The sequence below is a fragment of the Epinephelus fuscoguttatus genome, linkage group LG12 (assembly GCF_011397635.1).
Source record: "Epinephelus fuscoguttatus linkage group LG12, E.fuscoguttatus.final_Chr_v1".
Lineage (NCBI taxonomy): Eukaryota > Metazoa > Chordata > Actinopteri > Perciformes > Serranidae > Epinephelus > Epinephelus fuscoguttatus.
Window position 1 is genome coordinate 40103979 of NC_064763.1, and position 6430 is coordinate 40110408.

The following is a 6430-nucleotide window of genomic DNA, read 5'->3' on the forward strand; positions in this document are numbered from 1 at the left end:
TCAACGTACAAACAGTTACCATGACTTCCGGTTGTCATTTCAAAATAAAAGCTCGGCTGACCAATTCAGCCAGGAAAATATCACTTCCGGTCACACTTTTCAAATACAAAATATAAGATTTTAAACACACAACGTCACCTGAACGGGCTGTTTGATTAGATTAAAGAAGAAGCGATTAACTTCTCTGTTAAGTTGATGAACTGCATTATTGGTTTTGTTTAACAGACCTATCTAATGTTAAATGCATTGCAAAGTAAGGGACTGTCCTTTACTTGTCAGAGGAGGGGGGTGGCTGGGGTGTTAGTTTTTTTATCCTTACCTTAGCTACAGATATTTTTCCTGAAGTCTCCCTGAGTGACTTGGGGAAAATGCATGACATAACTCCACCACATTAACCAGAGACTCTGCTAAAAAACAAAGCATTGTCTTTGAACAGGAAGTAGTTTTTGGTTAAAAAAAAAAATAAATAAATTCTCATTTGGGGACAATGTGTTTATCTTTAATAGTTGCAAGCATGTAACAAATTATTGTTTATTGGGTGGAACATATTTAAAAGTCTTGTGATATGTCATTTTGTAACTGTATTAAATTTTCCCTGCTTCGTACTCCAGTCTACAAATGTCCTTTGTGTCTGGAGGAACAGTCTGTCACATAAAATCAGCCTGTTTGAAACTCCCAGTGTCCTCAAACCAGTACTTCCTAATTAACAGCATTTTACCTCGTTACTATTACTAAAATTGATCAAATCTGTGTGCCATGTCAAACTACAGACATAAAATTAGATGAGGTTTTGTACCTTGTCCACCTTTGTGTCGGGATCAGCTGTGGACTGAGAATAAAAGTGTCCATAAACAAGGACTACAGGTCTGAGATAAGCAGAATGAAGTTTAAGGTGCAGAAAACCCAAAATGTAATGTCCTCGTGTGAGGACGCAGGGTCTCAGGAGGATAGATTAGTTGTAAATTAGTTGGCAAAATTTTAAATGAGACAGGTAGAATAAAGTGATTCAGATGAAATATCACTATCTTAAGATCAGATTTGGTTATGGGTTTTTTTTTGTTTGTTTGTTTGTTTGTTTGTTTTGGACAGAAGTGTTTGTCCCACATAATGTGTTCAAGGACCATCACAATTTTAAAAATCCAACGATAATCTCCGTATTACAGTTTCTGGCCATGACAAATGGTGTAACTGGTGATTTTCAATTAATTTCTTCTTTAAAAATTGGTGGTAAAGGAAATAAAAAACATCTTTATTTCTCCTATAGTCCGAACAGTGACATATTTAAGCTATCACAGTTTTGTTATTATTGTTTTATCAATATATTTTTCATCTATCGTTGTTTAATTGATTATTTCATTTGCATTGACTTTCCATTTCCTTGTGGTTGTGGCCATTTTAGATCATTTCACTCCTTTAACTTTTGTTTGATTCACCTGTTTAATATATGTAGCTACGTATTTAATTTCACATGAGTATGTTTTATCCTTCGCAGGCCTCTGTATTAACAAACTTTCAAGCCTGCAGCGCCCTCTGGTGGTTATCTTGTTGAACTGCTGAATGGATGCTCAATGCTGAGCAATCCAAACTGACTTCAGGTTCATTTTACAGGCTGTATCTCAGGTACCTCGACTCTGATTACAATTAAACTTGGGGGAATGAATCCTGACAACCGTGTGCCCCAAAATCTAAGAAATCACACCATTTGTTTCAAAGGTCACACATTAATTTAAGGGCAAAGAAAGCATCTGGTCTTATTTTTGTTACAAGAGGCATTATGTAGTTTGCTTTGTTATAGCAATTCAAAAACACATTGATTACCTAAATGCTAAAGACAAAAAACATACATTAACTAAATACACAACTGATATATTATAAATCCTGCTTTTGTAATACATTATGGACTTAAGGACTTTTTAAATTATGGACCATGTTGAAAAAATGTGTTTTCACTGTGATGAGTTCCTTGGGTACCTTTGTGTCTATATATCTATACACTGAAGAAAAAAAATCCATTGATGGTTATTAAAAAGGTGTGTGAAAAGTAAAAAGACACCTATCAGTAGGTGTCACAAATTGTGATCACAATTAAAGACGCCTATTTTGTCTTTAATTGATCTGAGGGTTGCCTGCAGTAAAGGGTGTATTCCAATTCCAAGTTGATTTATTCAATTCAATTCAATTTATTTATTTATTTTTCTGCAGTGGCAATTTCTGATTTTTTAAAACTTATTTTCATTAATAAATCTATCAAGTTGCAATATTTCCCGTTGCAGAAGCATCGACTCAAGTGTTCTTAAGTACTTTTAATTTACTTGAGTGTATCATTATGACATATGTCTACCCCAGTACATTACATTTCAAATGGAAATATTATACTGTTACTCCACTACATTTATTTCACACAATTATTTATTATATTAAGATTTCAAATTTAAAAAAATCAACTTCATTTTAACCTCAAACATAAAACATGGTGCAGAGTTATGTAGACTGAACCACCAGTAAAAAAAGTAGTAATAATTTGCTCCACCTCTGCCACATATAAAATGCATCTTACACATAAACCACCAGTTACTTTTGATACTTGAAGTACATTTTGCTGATATTCTAATACTATTGTACAATTAGTTGAGCAACATTTTCAATGCAAGACTTTTACTTGAGGCTTGGACTGTTAACGGTGAAGCTAATGGTGAAAACATTTCTCACTATTTTAAGAATGTTCACAAACCCATTAATCAATTAATGGAGAAATAATGCAGATTAATACATAATGAAAATAATCATTAGTTGAAGTTTTATACAAAATAGTTGAAAGAATTCCATCTCAACCAGCTACAACAGTAAACTCCTGCTTGTGCATTAATACATGGGTAATAATCATGTAATGATACAGGTAGTAACAGTATAACAGACACAGGGGACATGTTTCTGCATTGTGTACTTTTAGTACTTTAAGTACATTTTACTGATTTTATTTAACCTATACTTTTACTTAACATTTTCAGTGCAGGACTTGCAAAGGATCATTTTTACTGTGTGGGATTTTTGCTTTTGTTTAAGTGTCAGTGTGGTGTGTCCATGGGAGAATAAAAAGGGCAGTTTTAAGAAGAAAGTAGGCCTATGATGACAGAGCAGCTCATCAACACAACTTCTTATAAAGTTTACTCTTAAGATTCTTTGTGCGGAGTTTTACGGGCTGAGTCAGAAACCAGATGATGTCTGGTAAGCCAATTTAACAACACCATAAATAAGACTGAGGCTTGACTCTAGATGGAGCACTTCACCTCAGCCTCCTCTCATGGATGGAGACAGACCCAGTGAGGCCTCTCTGATGGTGGGAGCATCGATCTGATCTGTGATCAATACTGTTTATCCAACAGCTGATCCGCATGTTGGCTGACAGACTGTCGGGTGCAGCTCATGTGTTTCCGCTCACATGCAAATTCCAGCTGCTGTGCATTTGACTGCACGCGCTCACCTGCAGACCGGCGGCGGGCGGGTGCTGATGATGCCTTCAAGTGCGATCGGAAATTGTATAAATTGTCAATTCAGCGCGTGTGAGCCCAGAAGGTGGTGAACTAAGATTTTTAAAGGTGGGGCCTGTTACATATTGTTGGTAGCAACATAGCTCAGCATAATTTTGCATAGGCCTACTTACTGAATCACCATGCTTATAATTTGTACATGTTTTGGTGCCAACAAAAATATTTTTTCAATTATGGTGCCAAGAAAAAAATGCACCGGACTGTGTATTTTTTGCAAAGGGGTTCATTCTTTAGGCCCAAAAAAGCTTTTATGCATGACAAGTCAACTTTTAACTGCAAGTCTGTATTACCAAACTCCAAATATGCTTGTGATTTGCAAAACCAGAACATAATCAAAATGAGCTTGAATTTGAATTAGAGTGGTAAATAGACATTATAGCAGCCATGGTGCCCTTGAGCAACTTCCATCTGCTCCAGTGGCCAACAGATCAATGAAGCTCAAATCACACTTTTCTCTGTGTGTGTCAGTGGTTGATGTATGTGTGGGCCTTCGGAGTAAATCATCCCTGGAAAAGTGAAATTAATCTGGATTTAAAAAAGAAATAAAAATATTTAAAGATCCCCCCAGGTGTGTTTTAAACTTTTAATCCATATAAACTAAGTTCAGTGTCTATAGCAAATATTGTTCACTCCAAAATTTCAACCACTGATGTCTCCTACTTCACTAAAAAGCACATTATCGGTGCATGCGTTTCAAGTCTCCACATCACACTCGAGTAAGCTGCATACTGGCCCATGACTGGCTCCAGATAGTTGTGATGTCATAAATCCTGTTTGAGGTGAGCACAGAGAAACTAGTGAAAGCAAACTGTTTACATGTCTTTCTGTAAACTGAAGCCCAACAACGAGGAAACACATTTTTGAGTGGTGTGGGACTGGAAAACTTTTTTAGAAATACAGGGCTGTAAGGACGTCACAACGGGCCCTGGTGCACACTATCGTGCATGTAGTGTCTCATCACATGATCAGATAGAGACTTGCATGCATACTACCCAGCAGCAGCAGTTTTTATGGTTTATTAATAGATTTTATAATTTATGGAGGATATATAATTTCCTTGTAGACTGCTACTGACAATTTTACAAAAGAAATCAACATATAAAAATAAAACCATGATGCATTTTTGTGGACATATACAGCAAATGGCACCATATTTAATTTACACACATACTTTTTTTTTCACCATTCCTCTTTCAACACAGGTGCACTTCAAGGGTGACAATCTGAATCACTTGCAAAGGCCCACTCTCTCTACAGCCCCACCCCACGGGCCCCACTGCAACCTCACTGCCTGCACTGTTTTTATTTACACCCCTGCAGCAGTGGCAAAAAATTAAAATCAATAACAAATCATGCAGGGGGGAAAGCAGCCGCTGCACTGCTCTCCAAAAGATGAAACTACTTTAATCATTTTACGTTTCTGGTCACAATTTCTCCCTTTATTTCATTTGATAGGGACGACGCAGTTGAACACAATAATATGTACAGTATGAGACTGATGTGTTGCACAGACAATTTATAGCTATTGCTTTTATCAGTGATCATGTTCACCTCCCGACTGGACTATGGCAATGCATTATATCTGGGTGTCTCTAAATCTTCCTTGTCACGCCTGCAGCTTGTCCAGAATGCTCCTGCAAGACTGATAACTGGCACAAGGAAAAGAGACAGCATAACATATGTGCTGACATCCCTGCACTGGTTACCAGTCAATTACAGGATTGAATTCAAGGTTTTATTGTTTGTTTTTAAAGCTGTTAATGGCCTGGCTCCCCAATATATTTCTGATCTCCTATGTCCCCTTTTAAATTCCAGAGCACTCAGATCTTCAAACCAGCAGCTTCTGGCTGTGCCTCGATCGAGGCTTAAGGGCAAAGGGGATCGTGCATTTGCTGTGGCTGCACCCAAACTTTGGAACAGTCTACCTCTCTCCATTAAGGATTCCCCATCTGTGGACATTAAGGCTAGACTTAAGACCCACTTTTACTCCAGAGCTTTTGAGCTTATCCCCCATTTTTAGTCTTTTGTATTTCCACTCTCCAATTTGTTCTTTTACTTTTGGACTTGTGTACATGGGATTGTATTGCTACTTATTTTGATCTCTGCACTTTGTTATTCTGTGACTTTACCTTTATTGTACAGCACTTTGGTCAACCTAGGTTGTTTTTAAATGTGCTTTATAAATAAATTTGATTTGATTTGATGATGTCCTTGGTAAAATGTTTCATATCAATCAGGCTTTAGGAAAAAGCACAGTACCATCACAGCTGCCCTGAAGGTAGTAAATGACATCTCGGTTGCACTTGATACGAAACAGCACTGTGCGTCACTTTTTATTGATCCGTCTTAAGCTTTTGATACTGTTGATCACAATGTTTTAAAGCTTAGACTTCTTCAGTCAGGTCTCTCAGAGCAATCAGTTGCGTGGTTTTCAGACTATCTTAATGACAGATCTCAGTGCATTAGACACGATGGTCTATGTTCTGAATTTGTATCTGTCTGCAAAGGTGTACCACAGGGTTCTATTTTAGGTCCTCTTTTATTTACCCTGTATATAAACAACCTGGGTCAAAATGTGTCTGATGCTAAGGTTCATTTCTATGCAGATGACACAGTCACATCTACTCTTGCCCTGGTCATTGAGCACTTGCAAGATGCTTTTAATGTTATTCAGGATACCCTACTTCAGCTAAAGCTTGTTCTTAATGCTGAAAAGACAAAAATTATCATCTTCAGTAACTCAAAGTCTAGAGCACACATCCCTGCTGTGGTCACTCTGGATGAAAGGAGCATAGAGACTGTCAGTTCTTATAAATATTTGGGTATTTTAATTGATGACTCCCTCACTTTTAAAGCACATGTGCTTCAATTAGTGAAAAAAC